The sequence below is a fragment of the Taudactylus pleione genome, unplaced genomic scaffold (assembly GCF_031769625.1).
Source record: "Taudactylus pleione unplaced genomic scaffold, aTauple2 ptg000251l, whole genome shotgun sequence".
Taxonomy (NCBI): Eukaryota; Metazoa; Chordata; class Amphibia; order Anura; family Myobatrachidae; genus Taudactylus; species Taudactylus pleione.
This window is the reverse complement of record NW_028284653.1, coordinates 4928940-4947206: the sequence shown is the minus strand read 5'-3', so window position 1 is coordinate 4947206 and position 18267 is coordinate 4928940. Positions and strand designations below refer to the sequence as shown.

The 18267-nt window shown below is 44.9% G+C and overlaps 1 protein-coding gene across 2 annotated transcripts in view; it reads right to left on the bottom strand.

Moving 5' to 3' along the window:
* The window catches only part of LAMB4 (laminin subunit beta 4), a 269670-nt gene extending 260082 nt beyond the window's left edge, over window positions 1–9588 (bottom strand). The window contains exon 1 of one of the 2 annotated variants that reach the window (XM_088480192.1): window positions 9537–9588. The gene's annotated coding sequence lies outside the window, so the exon portion shown is untranslated. The remainder of the gene's footprint in view (window positions 1–9536) is intronic. The other variant, XM_088480193.1, reaches the window with a different exon arrangement.
* Between the last annotated feature and the right edge of the window lie 8679 nt (window positions 9589–18267).

Sequence of the window (18267 nt, the reverse complement as noted above, 5' to 3'; positions counted from 1 at the left end):
GAATTGTGTGCACTGTAGCTGCATGTGCATCAACAAAGGAGCAGCGCCAAGCGTGCGCCTGTGTCCCATAAGTAAAGAGCTGGCTGGCTCATTTCTTAAAGGGTGGTGTAACCCACAAAGTGCACTAGTCTCCAACAAAAATAAAACAATATTTTCTGTGTTTGTGTGCGCCTTAGCCGCATGTGTATATCAATATAACATAAATAGAGGACCAAACTTTCTCTGAAAAAAATAAAAAGTTACTGTCAAGTTCAGAAACTTTAGCTAAGACTGTAAGCAGTCCAGGGACACCTAAATCCCGTTGTCCTGTTGTATCCAAATGCCTGCAAACCACACCGTCAACTCCCTCCTCGTCAATTTCCTCCTTAGACAGGATCGGAAGTAGTCCTGCAGGCCATGTCACTGGCATGACTGACTCCCCTATCCGGGATTCCTCCGGAGGATCCTGCATTGCTACGCCTACTACTGCTGTCGCTGTTGCTGCTGCTGGGAGTTGTTCATCATCCCAGAGAGGAAGTAGGAACACCACTACTTTTACTAAACAATTGACCCTCCAACAGTCCTTAGCGAGGAGGATGAAGTACGATAGCAGTCATCCTGAAGCAAAACGTATAACTGAGGCCTTGACTGCTATGTTGGTGTTAGACTTGCGTCCGGTATCCACCATTAGTGCAGTGGGATTTAGACAATTGATGGAGGTAGTGTGTCCCCGGTTCCAAATCCCATCTAGATTCCACTTCACTAGGCAGGCGATACCGAGACTGTACAGAAACGTCAGAAAAAGTGTCCTCAGTGTCCTGAAAAATGCGGTTGTACCCAATGTCCACTTAACCACGGACATGTGGACAAGTGGAACAGGGTAGACTAAGGACTATATGACTGTGACAGCCCACTGGGTAGATGTATCACCTTACACAGCAACAACAGCAGCGTCACCAGTAGCAGCATCTCAGAAACGCCAGCTCGTTCCAAGGCAGGCTATGCTGTGTATCACCGGTTTCAGTAAGAGGTACACCGCCGACAACCTCTTAGAGAAACTGAGGGAAATCATTGCCCAGTGGCTTACCCCACTTAGACTCTCCAGGGGATTTGTGATATCTGACAACGCCACCAATATTGTGCGGGCATTACAACTGGGCAAATTCCAGCACATCCCATGTTTTGCTCACACAATAAACTTGGTGGTGCAGAATTTTCTGAAAAGCGACAGGGGCGTGCAGGAGATGCTTTGGGTGGCCCGAAAAATTTCTGGCCACTTTCGCCATTCAGCGACTGTGTGCCGAAGACTGGAGTGCAAGCAAACACTCCTGAACCTGCCCTGCCATCACCTGAAGCAAGAGGTTGTGACGCGGTGGAACTCCACCCTCTATATGCTTCAGAGGATGGAGGAGCAGCAAAATGCCATTCAAGCCTATACATCCACCTATGACATAGGCAAAGGAGGGGGTATGCACCTGACTCAAGCACAGTGGAGAATGATTTCCGTGTTGTGCAAGGTTCTCCAACCCTTCGAACTTGCCACATGTGAAGTCAGTTCAGACACTGCCAGCTTGAGTCAGGTCATTCCCCTCATCAGGCTTTTGCAGAAGCAGCTGGAGAAAGTGAAGGAGTAGCTAAGATGGAGCGATTCCGCTCGGCATGTGGGACTTGTGGATGAAGCCCTTCATTCGCTTTGCCAGGATTCCAGGGTGGTCAATCTGTTGAAATCAGACCACTACATTTTGGCCACTGTGCTCGATCCTAGGTTTAAAGCCTATGTGTTGTATCTCTTTCCGGCCGACACATGCCTGCAGAGGTGCAAAGACCTGCTGGTGAAAACAATGTCAGCTGAAGCGGAACGTGACACATCAACAGCTCCTTCTTCATTTTCTCCCACAAATGGGGCTGCCAGGAAAAAACTTAGGTATCCTAAGCAACCCGCTGGCGGTGATGCAGGGCAGGCAGGACCAAGTTTGGACATCTGGTCCAGACTGAAGGACCTGGCAACAATTTCTGACATGTCTACTGTCCATGCATATGATACTTTCACCATTGACAGAATGGTGGAGGATTACATCGGTGACAGCATCCAAGTAGGCATGTCAGACAGTCCGTACCTGTACTGGCAGGAAAAAGAGGCAATTTGGAGGCCCCTGTACAAACTGGCTCTAATTTACCTGAGTTGCCCCCCCTCCAGTGTGTACTCCGAAAGAGTGTTTAGTGCAGCCGGGAACCTTGTCAGCGAAAGGCATAGGAGGTTGCTTCCACAAAATGTGGAGAAGATGATGTTCATAAAAATCTTCCAGGGAGACCAGCCTCCAGAACATACAGAGGGACCTGTGGTGGTGGATTCCAGCGGGGACGAATTAATACTCTGTGAGGATGAGGATGTACACAACACTGAAGAGGGTGAGGAATCGGTGAATGAGGAGGATGAGGATGACATCTTGCCTCCGTACAGCCAGTTTGTGGAGGAACAGATTAATTGCCAGCTTGTGTTGTGGGGGCCCAAATGAACCAATCATTTCAGCCACAGTCGTGTGGCAGACGCTGGCGCTGAAATGATTGGTTTGTTAAAGTGTGCATGTCCTGTTTATACAACATAAGGGTGGGTGGAAGGGCCCAATGACAATTCCATCTTGCACCTCTTTTTTTTCTTTGCATTATGTACTGTTTGGGGCCTAGTTTTTCAAACTGCCATCCTGTCTGCCACTGCAGTGTCACACCTAGATGGGCCACGTGTTTGTGCTGCCCACTCGTGTCGCTTAGCATAGTCATCCAGGTACCTCGGTGCTACCTTTTGGACATAAAAACACTATTGTGAGGTGTGAGGTGTTCAGAATAGACTGGAAATTAGTGGAAATTAATGTTATTGAGGTTAATATTAGCATAGGAGCAGAAAAACCCACAAATTCTGTGATTTCAGCTGTTTTTATGCTTTTTTAAAAAAAAATACAGATCCAAAACCCAAAACACTGAAGGGTGGTTTTGGCAAAACCAATCCAGATCCAAAACACAAAGAACGACCCAGATGCAAAACCAAAACACGAAAAGTGGCCGGTGCACACCCCTAATTTATTCACAGTGAGTGGAGATTTGGGGGAAGCCCAGCACCTCTGTAGATGAGAGAGTGATAAATTGGGGACATGGCCCATTCCCGGCTGGTCACGCCCGTTTTTCAGGAGTGCACACAGGGTGGCCCTGCCCGCAAATCAGCTGCCTGCCTGCCCCCAGTCTGGTGTAAACACTAAAAAGGGGCAGCCCTGGGCCCCCACCAGGCCCCTCCATCAAGCCCGGGCCCAGGTAATTAGTACCCCCCTCCTCCCCCTGACATCAACAGAGGGGGTGACACCAAAATATTAGCTCAGCCCTTCTATTTTGCTGTCATCGCCTCAGATGGTGTTACCTGGTGCAACCCACACCCCTCTAATGCTACCATTGGAGGTCCTTTAAACGGTATACAATCGGGAAACCAGCTGCCTTAATACCGGCAGCCGGCTTCCCGACTGTCATATCCTGGCGAGGTTGAAATGCCAGGCATCTAGATGTAGATGCCTGACATTTCCTTGATGCCGGGAGACCGGCACCTGGCATCCCGATCGAAGGGATGCCAGGCCCCGCGAGCAGACATCCGCGGGGGGGAAGGGTTAGGTTTAGGGCACTCGGGGGGGACTTAGGGTTAGGCACCCCCCCGGGAGGGTTAGGGTTAGGCTAGGGGGAGGGAGGGTCAGGGTTAGGCACCCCCAGGGGGGACTTAGGGTAAGGCACCCCCCCGAGGGACTTAGGTTTAGGCAGTGGGGAAAGGGGGGGTTAGGGTTAGGCACTTAGAGGCGGATTAGGGTTAGGCACTGGGGGGGGAGGTTAGGGTTAGACACCCCTAAGGAGAGTTAGGGTTAGGTTAGTTTATACTTACCTTAGGGACGATCGGGATTTCCAGCGCTGTTGGGCTTCCGCTGCCAGGCTCTGCTCACCTGTCTTCCAGGTGCGGCCGGCGGTATTTCATACCGATTCCCTTAAAACAACTGAAAGTTTATGAGCAAGTTTTTTTCAATTGTTTATCCCTTTGCTGTTTCATAGATTTAGAGTTATCCCACAATTATACATCTACATTTACTTGATCTTATTCCTTGATTTGTTTACAGGGATACTGAATATTTTGTTTGTGTATTTTTATTCCACCATTTTATTTTTACATTTTTTGCATTCCACTATCACAAAGGGTAATGACCCAAGTACTAATGAAAACTACAGATGTGCTTCTATTGCTTTAATGATACTTCTAGATCCAGTACTTTTTGTTTAATGTTAAGAAAAGACTAAAACAATATCAAATGTTCTTAAAGTGTACTTAGTACTACTTGTGTAAAATTAAAATTCTGAGACTTTGTAATGAATCATAACAGTCTAAAGAGTCAGAACTTTTGAACTGACTACTATGACACTGGGGAGTGTGTCCAGTTTGCCACAGCAAGTGGGAGAGCACACACCTGCCACTAGTGAGCGGGGCAATTCAGGGGTGTTTCTAAGGAAAATAGGGGAGTTGGCAGCAGCCAAGTATTTCAGAAACAGTAGGCATACACCCAGAGATCATGGCACAGCATCTATAGATAGCAACCATGGCCCTCATTCAGAGCCACTCGCTAGCGGCAGTACGCTCGTTCCGAGCGATGTTCACACATCTGCGCATGCGTACGGATCGTTATACGCATGCGCGAACCAGTCAGTGCGGCCGAAATTCATGTGCTCGCAATATAGCGAATGCCTGCTATTTTGAGTGACAGAATGAGGCGTATGTGGGTGGTAACAGGGGAAGATGCTTGAAAATGGGGAGTGGAGATCCGAACGCAGGCGTGCTTAAAGGTCAAAACGGGCGTTTTAAGGGTGTGCATAATTAATACAGCAGCGTCATTGACCACGTCACTGGGTTATTTTATAGCCAGAACTGCTCGCAAGATTGTGGTAGCAAAAACCAACCACAAGAATAGCGAGCAGTTCATACGCTGGTCGATGTACTCGATTAATCTAATAAATAGCGGACATGACGTATGGTGCGTGCGGCCAGGGGGCGTTTATAACAAATAAACGAGCGTATGTTTTGCTCGCTCATTCAGACTTAGAGGTGTGAACAGACTGCAATTTGCGAACTGATCATTTGAATAGCCACCCCTTGTTTTTGAACGAACGACCGCAAATAGCGAACGGCTCTGAATCAGGCCCCATGTTCACAAATTACTGTCACCACAAAAAGTTTTTATACACTGTCCCAAATTCAAAAAGCCCATATTTACATTTGTTATTTCTTAATATATTTCTTTAATGAAGATTTTTTACACTTATTGTCAAAAGTATTTAAAGATGTTGCACACTTCCCTTATGTTAAATGGAAAACAATTGAAAAGGAAGGTGTTCAGTGGATACATACTGTACAAACATATAGTACATTAAATATTTTTATCTCCCTCCTGTACATTACAAGTCATCATTCTAAATAGATGATGATGATAGAGGACAAGCCACTAGGAGGTAGATAGATTAATAGTAAACTTAACACTGTATTAAGATACATCCAGTATCACAACTTATCGGAGTAATGCTGGATATCATTGCATATACATGTATTAATAATTCAGGCTTCATAGGGGTCTTGTGATAATTGACCACACAAGCAATCTGCATCCCATTGTGTCGTATCAGCATAGTGCTGATGCAATTTGTCATGCGCAAGAAGCAAACAAAGAATGAGATTTTAATGCTGGAAGGAGCATCTGCAGCTGTAGCTAGACTTTAAGATAGCATAATGCCATAAACAGATGGCATTATATTTTGTTGACAAGTAATGAAGAGTTACTGTATGGTATGTAGCCAAAGCAATTTATCAGTGGCAAAATTGCACCCTATGTTAGGAGCAGTAGGAGAAATCTCTGATTTCTCTACAGGACCTCTTGTTACAGAATCAATATGTAATACCGACAGTCGGGATGCCTACTGTCAAAATATTGACAGTGCCATCCCAATGGTCGGTACATGACCGTGGTCAGGTAAGTATACTAACCGTCCCCCCACTCCCCGTAACCCTCCCTTCTTGTAGCTTAACTCTAACCCTTCCCACCCCACACCCTAACCCTCCCTCTAAGTCTCCCCCCTTCGTGCTTCAACCTAACCCTCCCATCTTAGTGCCTAACCCTAACCTGCCCAGTGGTCCCTAACCCTCCCCCCTAGGGGAGCCTAATCCTAACCTCCGCCCAAAAACTTAACCCCTCCCCTCGTGGCTAACAGCTAAGATACCACAGACTTACCTTGTTCGAGATGTCGTCCTTCTGGATTCCGGCATTGGGATTAAGATAGGCGTCAGTGTTTCGATGCCTATCTTAAGTCCCGTGTTGGTCTTCCCCATCAGGATTTAGACTGGCGGCATCCCGGACGACGCTCTGCTAACTACATCCCCTTGTTACATTTGGAGAAATGTTAAAACCCCTTTTTTCAGTGAAAATACGTATACAGTACTTAATATATCTTTCCCTTTATCTCCCTGTGTCCCAAGAACCAAAACCTATGTGATAGATGTCATAGCCGTATCTAAGGTGGTGCGACCTGTGCCATGGCAGGGGGAGCTGTCGGGGCCTGTCAATTTTATTATTTTATCTAGTTTATTATCATTCTCACTTGTAGCTTCTTTTTTTATCCCCAGCATCTCCTGACCTCCCCTATCTCTTCCCTGGCCCTTCCCCATGAGGCCATGTCCCTTTTTCTGGAGCCAATGCTCTTTCTGGCACAGGGGCCCCAAAAAGTCTAGTTACGGCTCTGATAGATGTAATACTAAGGGGCAGATTCAATTAGCAGCTGTAAAATCTTTGTTTACTGTGGCCTGACTTCAAGTATTTATCACACAGTAATTTATATTACTGTATGTATGCGTGCTCCCGCTCAGTTAACAAAAGGCTTAACCCTGTGTTCACACAGTAAATCTGGTTGGTAATACCCACTTTAAGTGTGGGGAAAAATGGGGAAATCTGCCTGCACCCCAAAAAAGTGCAAATAAATATTGGATAACAGTATAGAAATGTATTAGTGGCCAAAGTAATTGGGGCTCTAAAAAAGCGTCAAATGGCTGTTTTTAAAAAAAAAAAAAATTTAATAACAGTGAAAGTGTTTTTTAGCAAATAAATGCTCTACTGTAGATTAATTTGCGTTGTATAAAAAGATCGATAAGTACATTTTTGTTTCATTTTAAACCATTTTAAAAAATTGTTTAAAAAGCAACAGTAACTCCCACCGCATGGACATTGACAGCTGTTTGGAAAATGAAGACCTTCATGCAGATATGTCAAGAGGTAAATACCCCAAAAACGATTTAGCTATTCACACAGTAAATGTCTGCTCAGATAATGTAATTATAATGTGCAATATTACATACGTGACAAGCACATTTTAAAATGGTAAAATCACCATATAACACTGTCATTTGCATGTCCACAAATGTATATAAATCAGTCTGTTTAGGAATTATTGGTCAAGTAGAGAATAATAATGGACAGTGATAATCTATAAACACTATAAAAACATCACATGAAAAATTTACTTAGAACTAACACACTACAATTTTATCAATTGTTATCATAACCTATACATCAATAGACTGTGGCTACATCTTTAGTCACAATGACTGTGCTAATTGTTATTTGCTAATAAGTTCTATCTATACAGCCTATTTCATTACTGTACTGTACATTAGGTTATAGAGCATTGATGCTCATTGTATGGTATATTTTTCATGTGATGTTTTTTATGGTACTTATAGATGGTAATCACTGTCCATCTTTAGTACTCAGTGTTTTTTTATGTTTTTCTTATCTGAATACTAAGGAAATCAGCAATTTCCATTTATTGATCTGAAGTTAGTCGAATTACTCTTTGGGAGATATATTATATATTATTAACACAGAGGAGCCTATTCATCAACACTAAAATAATGTTTTTAATGCCATTTTCCTTAATTAACGTTATTTTAGTATTCATGAACACACTTAGCACAGGAGATATCACTGATATCTCCTTGTTAAGTCCCCCTGCGTTAATTTCCACACTCTCCATACATTAGTATGGGGATATGAAAATTATGGTATTCATCAAATTCCGAAAATTATGTATTTTCGGAATTTCATTGAGTTACTCTTCGCCACTGTGAGGAGGCGAATAACAGGTAACACTTACCTGTGTCAGCGTGTGCAGGTCACCCGGCATCTCCCTCCAGGGCTTTGGTCCATCCTCTGGCTCTGGAGGCTGGTCTGACAAGTGTTCTCCCAGAAGAACACAATAAAGTTTAGAAAAAATAAACAACTTTTCTTTTTTTTTTACGGATGTAACAGCACATGCACAGCACAGATTCCAGCTGTGGTAAGTTAGTGTAGAGAGGGATAACTGTCTATTTCCTGAAAAGTTGTCATCGCAAAAATTACAGCTTTTCGGAATAGATAGTTATGGGGAGGAGGAATGATGAATTCCTCCGGTAATTAGGTAGAACTACATACAAGTTCTAAACCTAATTACCTCCATCGGTATTTTAAGGTATGATGAATAGGCCCCCCAATCTCTTAGTTTCTTTGTAAGTAGTGAAAAAGAAAGGTAAACCTCCCCCCATCTTTTAACCCATTATACTGCATTTTGCAGAAAATCACCCCAAAAATAACGTGATATTTGGCCAAATTAAGTTAATTAAAACCTACTAAGTGCCTTATTAGGGAAAGGGAGGTCCCAGGGGTTCTGAATAAATTACCAACATTTTTACCTTAAAAAAGGTATTTTCCTCAACCTGCTCAGGGGCTGCGAAGAAGAAGCCACGTTAATTCTTGGAAAGTTAATGCGGGTTAGCTTGTGCAGCTAATTGAAAATCCAAAAATTTGCGTACAGCTGCGTTACGTTCATTTATCCGCATTAACACATGTAAACAAGGCTAATTGAATGCCTACTGCTGCGACACAATGACAGAACACAGGAGGAAGACTTATCTTCTCTCTGCTATATAGTTTGCATCATAACAATATGATTATTTTTATTTTTTGAGCAATGTAAACATGCTACAGGTCCATTATCTCTACTAATTACTTTATCTAGTATTGTGAAAATACTGATCAATGTAGTCACAGTACAATGGATTCACATTTAAAGGAATGCAACAGCGCACAAACATATGCTCCCAAAATGAATATTGATAACACACATAAAAGTATATATATATATATATATATATATATATACCCATATATATATATATATATATATATATATATTATATAAAATACTTGTATAACTGTTTTCCTTCAAACAGCAAAGGATGAGCCTCTACATAATGTACAATTTCAGTATAACAACCAGTAATAACAGATCAACATAGCACTGCAATAGAGAAAATAAATAGCATGCATGTTGAATTTCTTTTGTAACACACACACACACACATCTGAACTTTATAAACCAATTTTAGTCAATAGTCACACATGCAAGAGAAATTCATGCATTCAACAAAAGTAAGGTGATTTATAAGTTAAAGAATAACTCACATCGATTTTGAAGAACAAGATGCTTCGGCAAGCTAGCTGAGTGAAACCTAGACTACAAGTAAAGGCATAACAGAGAACCTAGCTGTGAAATGAAAAGAGTTTACCCTAAGGCATTAAGCAATCAACAAAGACTGTAGAGTATGTGGAAAGGTGATATGTAAAATCATCCTCTTTCCGACATGTTTAGTGTGGGTGTAAACATATAGGGCCTGATATACTGTAGTGTTGCAATGTAAAAATGCATTTACTGCAAATTTAGTGGCCTGCACATGCGCACACCTTGCATCCGTATTTACAGTTGTGTGCCTCTTGTGCCTGTGGCCCCTTGTGCTAAGAAAGGCATATCAGTAGAGTTTAACTGGCAAATGCCATGTAGTGAGAATTTGCAGATGTACATATATTTAGTGTGCCCATTTAAGATTTACCTATGTTACAAAATTTTTTCAATACTTTCACTTTAAGTTGTAATGTTACACCCAACGGAAACTAGGGGCGGGTTCTGGAGTTGATAATGATGACTGTCATATCTTTGGATGCATCTTTATTTCCATGTTTTTTTAGATGCAACTTGGCATCATAGCTCACAAGCCAGTTAAGCCTTCATCTGCAGTCCCCAGCTCCTTCCTGATTGTAGTTTTAGAGGGCATGTTGTGTCTATTTTGTTAAATTAATTGTTTTCTGAGACAAAATATATCAGATTGGTAATAACTGTCATTTGCAAACATTCAACCTTTACATCCAACTCTACTGTACATTAGATCAGTAGTGGTTTATGTACAGTATATCTATGTGTAAATTGAAATAATTTAATAAATGTGTTAAGAGAAGCTTAAATAGCTTCCTCACAGATGTTCCAGGGAGATGCATATGCAAAGACTGCTCAAGATTTGAGCACTTTTCTTGTCAAATAAAGTCTAGCATCTGTAGGAGGATCTATCCCTGTTGGCTTGTATAAAGGATAATGACCTTCTTATTCAAGGTTGCATTTGATCTCCTAAAGGGTGGGATGTACTAAGCATTGCATCCACGATGCAGTACATTGTGCCTCCTGTCAGGTACACACTAATGATAATATTGCCAGTATGTGCCTAGAAATGTGTTTAAAATCACAAAGACAGTGTCACAGTCGAAGGGATTTGAGGCTGTGTTCCCAGGCTGGGTCTTGGATCTGTTTTGTTAGACTCGGATGCACTCTGGAGGAGACTGGGTTTGATGAAGTTCCTGTGCATGAAGGAATATATTGGCAAAAGAAGCCTATGAGTGGATACTGAGGGACGGCTGAATTCTAGTTAGGAATGGGAGGTAACTGGACTCCAGGTGAATGGAGCATGGCTGGTACTCTGGTTAGGACCGGGAGGAACTCTCAGTGGAAGCTAACTGAGGAAACAGCAATACACTAGAGAAGCACAGTATGGAAGCATGCACAGCAAGCTATGAGTCCTGTTGCACTGGCAGCCTAAGTCTGCTAAAGGAAACCCTTTATAGGACCCGTCGGAAGCTGATTGGTCTCATCAGGGTAAATGGCCAATCTATTTGCTGACTTGTGGTCAGTTGATGAAAACTAAGATGGCAGCGCCCATACATCCGGAACTGCAGCTGGAGACACGTGGGATGCCAGCCCTGCTGAGGTAAACAGAATGCAGGCACCGGCGGGGAGCAGAGAAAGCAGCAGTCCACTCCAGAGCAGCTGAAATGGCAGCCGCATCAGCAGACTGTCATGGAGCTGGAACGCCGCCCTACAGCGCCCGGACAGGTAAGCAGCAGGATCTGTGGCTGCGGTCTCTTAGCTGGGCTGTGACAGACAGCCCTCCAGATAAAAGCTGTCCTTTGCAATAGAGGGACTTCCGGTGGTTTCGGAGTTTTGACTGCATTTCAGCCTTTAGTAAATCACGCCCATAGGCTGTTTAAACATGCCTTACACCTGAGAGAATGGCAAAGAAATGGATTTCCTCCAGATGTATGCTCTTGGTACCACTTTGTTTTCTAATGTACTGTACTGTAACTGTATTATCCTGTTTTATTGAATGACTCTTTAATTAATTGCAAAAAGTCCAGTTCCTAAAAAACTGCTCTAGTGTTTTACCATTTATGAGAAACATTGTCCAATTCAATGTTCCATCTTCGCCACACAATAAGCTCTCCATTCTTTCATGTTGGCATATGGTGTAACTAAAATCTATTATGTGATACCCCACAACTGCAAAGATCTCATTTTTGCTAATGCTTCCTGCTGGAGCTGTGCAGATTGCAGTTGTGTTCAGAACTACATTTCCCATAGTGCTCTGAAGGCAGAAGATGGCCAGATGCATGTGCAGTACATCTGAGCTGAGGAGACTTCAGATGTCAGAAGAGTAGGAATAAAAAGGGAAGTCTGGAGGGAAGAAAGTCATGGGCAGCAACGTGTAGTATGGAATGCTGGTGCAGAGGTGTTTGTGGTCAGTGGCAAGCTACAGAGGAATGGAGATGTATCTTACATGCACAGTCTGTGAGTCACAGTTGAGAGGTGTGGAGACACCTTGGTAGAGAGGTGGAGAGATGCCTTGATGGAAGATACATTATTGCTGCACAGAAGCAGAGGAGGTAGCCATCTTACCCACCATTCTGGGGTGCAGTAGTAGAGCGGAGTAAAACCAGAAGAAGAGACACACAGTGACATGATTGTGAGTCCCTGTGATCTGAGGAGAGTGGATGCCTTTCATGCTGAACATCCTGAAACTAGGGAACACCACAGTAGGAATTTCATCTTCACTTAATGCCCACAACACTTCTGTCTCTGCAAACTTCTCACATTGCACTGTAATTAATAATAGTGACCTTTCCAAGAGAGCTGGTGCTGTGCACTTCCTGCCGTCTTGCAGATACTGGGCCTGATTCAGCTTTAGGAATAGAGGGCCTGATTTAGCCCCGCTCGCAGCTGGCTGATTTTCGCATTCTGCGCATGCATCACAGTGCGCGTGCGCACACATTAAGCTTAGATGGCTCGCAACATTGAGTGAAAGGACGAGCCATTTGTGGGTGATGACTGGAGAAGGGCAATGAAAATGGGTTTGTGGATGTGCGAACGCAGGCGTGCCTGTGCGTTCTATCGGCGTTTCATGGGCGTGCATAATTAACATAGAGCGTCATAGTATACGTCACCTGGTTGTATTTCACACAGCAGCGATTGCAGTGCTTGCGGTGGGATAGGATCAACCTCAAGTGCTGCGAGTGGCTCCGATAGTACTCGACAGGGCCGTAGCTAGGATAGTGCAGACGGTGCCATCGCACAGGGCACCACAGGGCAGGGGGCGCTTTTGGGCCTGTCAATTTTCCTATTTAGAATCATTCTAACTTGTAGCTTCCTCTTCTTTTATCCTCAGCATCTCCTGACCTACCCTATCTCTTCCCTGGCCCTTCCCCATGAGGCCATTTCCCTTTTTTCGGTGCACTATGTCCCTTTGAAAAATGAGGGGGGCGTCAATCTCTTTCTGGCACAGGGCACCAAAAAGTATAGTTAAACTCTGGTACTCGATGTTACTGAAATTGCATACAGTTCCTGGAGATGTGTGCTGCGAAGGGAAAGGGGGCGTTATTAGACTTGGCATGCGATCTCATTGCCGTTGCACGCTAAGACATAATGGGCGTACTAATGTCTTACCGTGTGATTGCAGCCTTTGCATATATTAGCAGCCGACGGCTGCATGCGAACGCATCTAGCAAGCGGGTCTGAATCGAGCCCAGAGTACAATATAACAAGTAACTGTTAACCCGGACAAACCATGTTGCAATGCAAAGAGTGCAAATGCATACAATTTTTTTGCATGCAGGTAAATACTGGCTGCTTTTGCATGTAGCCCAGAAATACTGCACAACTTTATTTTTACAATTACATTTTTAAATCTGACCCAGCTGGATTTACCAAGATGCACAGTTACTTACTTTGTCTTACTCTATTCCCAAAGCTGAATCATGCCCACTATCTGGATTATGCTATAGGACCTGATTCTGTATGAATTGCAGCAGCGTAATCACACGAAATGCAGCTGTGAAAATATGCTAATGCCTGCCACAGCTCAGCCAGCATAGAGACACCTACTACTGCCTTCTCACATCCATAATACCTCGCAGTCCTGCGTATACATCCGTCCATCACGCACATTTACAGCAGGTCTGACCTGTCGCAGAATCTGCAAGTCTCGTCTCACACAGAGGGCTCTTAAGTAGTGGCTCATTTATGCACGGCAATGCAAAGGCGTTCACTTCAAACGGACATGCACGCCTGCATTTCTCCAACCACTCCCGCATCACCACCCCCAAATGGTCACGGCCTGTCACTCACTCTGCAATGGATTCCTATGTGTATCCGTAATCGCCGTGCGATTGCATCACATGCATAGGGTCTCATTCAGACCCGCTCGCGAGCGCAGGACACTCGCAAGCGGGTCGATGGTGCCCTAGTGCGCATGCGCGAGACCCGAATAACGACGGGGTAGCGATCGTTATGGGTCTCGCACCAAAGGGGGCGTGCTGTTGATGTTGATTGACAGCACGCCCCCTTTGGTGGGCGTGCCAGGGGCGTTGCTGCCCAGACGGAGGCATTCCCATGGGAACGCCTACCATCTGGGGCCGGCCCCACTGACATCACTAGTGATGTCAGTGGGAGTGCTTTTGGCTCTGATAGAGCCAAAAGCACTCCAGGGCTTGCGGCAGCGAGACCCTACTGCAGGGTCTCGTCGCAAGCCCGATGGTCGCGATGGTCTTGACCATCGCGACCATCTTTTTGGCCGCTCGCATATGCTGTGGGTGGTCACCCACATCTATGCGAGCGGCCAGGAGGCCGCTCCAAGGTTAGGTAGGAGGGCCCTGATTCAGAGCGAGCGCTCTGGTCAGAGCGTCCGGCTCTGAATCAGGCCCATAGTGTGGTGCATACGCAGTACTGAACAATCGGCCAATAGTCCCCTATGCTATACCCAAAATCACAGTGCTATCTCACTGCTTGGTAACAAATATGAAACACCTGAGCATGGAGCCTGAGCTAACTGATTAAACCAAAGTATCCTTATGGTTTAAGATAGCACAGGCAAGGACACAGGGAAGTTACAATGGTAACTTTATTATAGGTTATAAAATATATTAGGGGTGTGCACCGGCCACTTTTCGTGTTTTGGTTTTGGATCTGGATCTTTCTTCGTGTTTTGGATCTGGATTGGTTTTGCCAAAACCACCCTTCCGTGTTTTGGGTTCTGGGTTTTGTGTTTTGGATCTGTATTTTTTTTCAAAAAAGCATAAAAACAGCTAAAATCACAGAATTTGTGGGTTTTTCTGCTCCTATGCTATTATTAACCTCAATAACCTTAATTTCCACTAATTTCCAGTCAATTCTGAACACCTCACAATAGTGTTTTTATGTCCAAAAGGTTGCACCGAGGTAGCTGGATAACTATGCTAAGCGACACAAGTGGGCAGCACAAACACGTGGCCCATCTAGGAGTGACACTGCAGTGGCAGACAGGATGGCAGTTTGAAAAACTAGGCCCCAAACAGTACATAATGCAAAGAAAAAAAAAGAGGTGCAAGATGGAATTGTCTTTGGGCCCACCCACCCTTATGTTTTATAATCAGGACATACACACTTTAACAACCCAATCATTTCAGCGCCAGGGTCTGCCACACGACTGTGGCTGAAATGATTGGTTTGTTTGGGCCCCCACCAAACCAGCTGGCAATTAATCTGTCCCTGCACAAACTGGCTCCACGGAGGCAAGATGTCGTCCTCATCCTCCTCATCCACCGATTCCTCACCCTCTTCAGTGTTGTGTACATCCTCATCCTCACAGAGTATTAATTCGTCCCTGCTGGAATCCACCACCACAGGTCCCTCTGTACATTCTGGAGGCTGGTCTCCCTGGAAGAGTTGATAATTCATTTTTATGAACATCATCTTCTCCACATTTTGTTGAAGCAACCTCCTACGCCTTTCGCTGACAAGGTTCCCAGCTGCACTAAACACTCTTTCGGAGTACACACTGGAGTGGGGGCAACTCAGGTAAAATAGAGCCAGTTTGTACAGGGGCCTCCAAATTGCCTCTTTTTCCTACCAGTACAGGTATGGACTGTACGACATGCCTACTTGGATGCTGTCACCGATATAATCCTCCACCATTCTGTCAATGGTGACAGTATCATATGCAGTGACAGTAGACATGTCAGAAATCGTTGGCACGTCCTTCAGTCCGGACCAGATGTCCAAACTGGCCCTTGACTTATGACACAGGCGCATGCTTGGCGCTGCTGCTGTGTTGATGCACGTGCGGCTACTGTGCATACATTTTGCACACAAACACAGAAAAAAAAGAATTGTTTATTTTTTGTGGAGTGCACTTTGGGGTTACACCACCCTTTAACAGACTTATGGGAAACAGGCGCACGCTTGGCGCTGCTCCTTTGTTGATACACGTACAGTGCACACAATTCACAAACAGAAGAAAATGTTTTATTTTTGTTGGAGTGCACTTTGGGGGTTACACCACCCTTTAACAGACAGACGCACTCTTAGCACTGCTGCTCTGAGGATGCAGGTGCGGCTACAGCCCACACAATTCACAAAGACAGAAAAAAAGAAGAATTTTTTATTTTTTGTGAAGCGCACTTTGGGGGTTACACCACCCTTTAACAGACAGATGCACACTTGGCGCTGCTGCTTTGCGGATGCAGGTGTGGCTACTGCGCATACATTTCACACACAAACACAGAAAAAAAGATTATTTTATTTTGGTTGGAGCGCACTTTGGGGCTTACACCACCCTTTAACAGACAGGCGCACGCTTGGCGCTGCTGCTTTGAGGATGCAGATGCGGCTACAGCCCACAAAATTCACAAAGACAGAAAAAAAAAGAAGAATTTTTAATTTTTTTTTGGAGGGCACTTTGGGGGTTACAGCACCCTTTAACGGACAAGCCAGCCGGCCCTTTACTTATGACACAGGCGCACGCTTGGTCCTGCACCTTCGTTGATGCATGTGCAGCCACAGTGCACACAATTCACAAACACAGAAAATAATTCCTCCACTATTCTGTCAGTGGTGACAGTATCATATGCAGTGACAGTAGACATGTCAGAAATTGTTGGCACGTCCTTCAGTCCAGACCAGATGTCCAAACCGGCCCTTGACTTATGACACAGGTGCACACTTGGCGCTACTTTGTTGATGCATGTGCGGCTACTGCACCCACAATTCACAAACAGAAAGAAAAATAATTTTTTTTGGAGTGCACTTTTGGGAGCACCCCTGATGCACAGATCACCCCCTGGACAACACTACAGCACCCCTCTAGGACTACAGACTTTATGGGACACTGCGCAACACAGTCCACCCAGCCACTAAAGACTTTGGTGTGGACACTGGCCCTGATTCAGAGCCGGATGCTTTGACAGAGCGCTCACTCTGAATCAGGGCCGTCCCTCCTCCTTTTTGGAGCGGCCTCCTTGCCGCTCGCATAGCTGTGGGTGACCACCCACAGCTATAGCGAGTGGTCAAAATGATGGTCGCGATGGTCTTGGACCATCGGGCTTGCAACGACACCCTGCAGTAGGGTCTCGCTGCTGCAAGCCCTGGAGAGCTTTTGGCTCTATCAGAGCCAAAAGCACTCCCATTGACATCACTAGTGATGTCAGTGGGGCCGGCCCCAGATGGTAGGCGTTCCCATGGGAACGCCTCCATCTGGGCAGCCATGCCCCCGGCAGCCAACCAAAGGGGGCGTGCTGTCAATCACCATCGACAGCACGCCCCCTGTGGTGCGAGACACATAACGACGGCTTGGCCGTCATTATTCAGGTCTCGCGCATTCACGCAATGGAGCCGCCTCTGTCGTGCGCATGCGCACTTGGGCAACATCGATCTGCTTGCGAACGCTCAGCGCTCGCGAGCAGGTCTGAATCAGGCCCACAGCCCCTATGACAGCAGCACAACACAGCCCAGCCAGCCCCTATGGACAACAGCAGCACAACACAGCCCATCCAGCTCTAGCTCCCACCCTCCCTCTTCACTGTAGACAGCCGGAGTGTGAAATGGCGCCAATGCGGGGAGCTTTTATAGAATCCAAAACCCACGAGATCCGGAAGGCGGGATGATGACGTTTTGCCTCGATTTCAGATCCAAGTCAGGCGGGAAAAGTCAAGCCTGACTCAGATACGACTCTGATTGGGGGGGTTCGGGGGGTTTGGATTTCAGAAATCCGAACCCGCTCATCCCTAAAATATATTATAATATAGTACAATAATTCAACAGGACAAGGAAACTGCCAGATCAATTACTAGTCCCATAATTCAGGTATTGCTGACAAAGTTTGCCTAGGAGGAGACAGCACTTCACTCTCTAGTGTTCTAACTGATGAGCTCTCCAGTATGCACACCTGGGTGTAAATTTACTAAAGTGCGAATTTTTAGAAGTGAGTTTTAAAAGAGATGTTGCCCATAGCAACCACTCAGATTCTATTTAACATTTAACTAGCACCTTCTAGAAGATAATAGCTAGAATCTGATTGGTTGCTATGGGCAACACCTCCACTTCTAAAAACTCTCACTTTAGTAAATATACCCCCTAAAGGCTAGATTATCAGGTGCAATGTCCATCAGAAACCTAAAACTTCAATACTTGTACTTCTCCTACTTTAGCATATGTTAAACCATCCAGCTGGCAGGAGTTTAACTTAATTGTCCAATATATCCTTATACAGTAAAGGTCCCCATACAT